This window comes from Hipposideros armiger, unplaced genomic scaffold (assembly GCF_001890085.2).
Source record: "Hipposideros armiger isolate ML-2016 unplaced genomic scaffold, ASM189008v1 scaffold_1452, whole genome shotgun sequence".
NCBI lineage: Eukaryota > Metazoa > Chordata > Mammalia > Chiroptera > Hipposideridae > Hipposideros > Hipposideros armiger.
In genome coordinates this window covers 33,915-35,822 of record NW_017732802.1, presented here as the reverse complement: position 1 = coordinate 35,822, position 1,908 = coordinate 33,915, and positions in this window count along the sequence as shown.

Sequence of the window (1,908 nt, the reverse complement as noted above, 5' to 3'; positions counted from 1 at the left end):
AGGAAATTCCAAGAGTTTTGGGAGCTCTGTACCAAGAACAGGACATAGACCAAATATATATTTCTTATATAATTACAGTATTACAGAACCCAAGTCTTATATGGACTGAAGATTTTTTTCCCTTAGGTACTGGAGGGAGATTTGGAAGGGAAGCAGTGGTGTTTTGGAGATTACAGAGGGGATATAGTTATTGATAATGGAAAGATCTAGTGTATGAGCATAGGATGCATTTGTAAGACCATAGAAATAGGTAATAGAGGTGAAAACAAAAATCATTGGAGGCTAAGAAAGAAACCTAGGGCTGAAGATTTGAAAGGATACTCTATGAGATGTGATTAAAAGCTATAGTGAATGTTTAAATATAATTTATTATAGTAAAAGACACGTTGCCATTAATCCCCCTCAAAATACTCTCCCTTAATTCGAACACACTTATTCCATCATTCTTGCCACTTTCTGAAGCCGCTCTGGAAGTCCTCTTTCATGAGTGTCTTTAGTTGCTCTGTGGTGGTTGCCTCAATGTCCTGAATTGATCCAAAATGTTTACCTTTTATGGTCATTTTGACTTTGAGGAAGAGCCAGAAGTTTCACAGTGCTAGGTCCAGTGAATAAGGTGGATGAGGACACACTGTAATGTTTTTATTTGACAGAAATTGCAATGCCAAAAGCGATGTGTGACATAGAGCATTGTCATGATGGAGGATAAAATTGTTTGCCCATTTCATGTTAATGCATTGTTCATGATCCATGATTTATGGCACACTTTAAAACACACCTTCTTTCAACCATAGCTCACACCCAACTGACTGCACTGAACAAGCTGAAACTTGTCACACATTGTTACTAAAGTTCAATGCACCAATTCCCTTATTGAAGATCCCTGCCTTTCCGTTGGATGGCACTTGGCAGCAGCATTCACCATATTCTTTGATCACACCTTGTATTTAATTTTAATGTACTTGATTTTAATGGAATGGAACATACAAAAATGATGGCATGTGACTTCTGAGACTTAGTCATGTGAGTAAAAGACATTTATTTGGATCTTCACCTTGCTCTTCTTGGATCACTAGCTTTGGGGGACACCAACTGCCATATCCTGAGGACAATAAGCAGTCCTATGTAGAAGCACACATGGGAGAAACTGAGGCCTTTCACCAACCACCAGCTCTACCTCACCAGACAGTAAGTCAGCCAACATAGAAGAAGATCCTCTAGCCCTGGTCAAACCTTGACCTCATGAGAGACTGAGCCTGAACCACCCAGCACACCCAGGGTCCTGACCCACAGAAACTGTGTGATATTATAAACGTTTACTGTTGTTTTAAGCTAATGTTTTAGGATAAATTTTGTATGCATCATTAGATGGCTAATATGCCATGTTTGAGCTTTGATGCTAGGCCGGACTTACATATTTTTAATAGAAATTTTTCCTCATCTCCCTCCTACTTCCTTTTTGGGGCATGACACATTATCTCCAACACCCTTCTCAAGCTGGATGCATACCAATTTAGGAACAGGATGGAAAGGGGGAAGGAGAACAGATCTTTCTCGTCACCCACTTACAACACTTTGACTAACAGACAAATCGTCCTGAAGTAAGCTGTGCACCAAACTGAGAGAAGAGATTTGTTCTTTCATTTTGTTTTTTATAATATCCCTCAAAGCATAGAACAGAAATGGATTTTTTTACTATAGTAATGCTTAGGAGTTATACTAAGAGGCAGTCACTTTTGGCAATATAAAAGGTCTGATTATCTATAGATGTTTGGCCTTGAGGCCATATAGTCCACAGCTTCTCTTTTGTGGTTTTCATTTCTACTACAATTTATTGAATTTTCCTTTCAAGCTACAAAAGCAGTACCTACTTTTGCAACAATAAAACAACTGCCGGTATATACAGAAAAA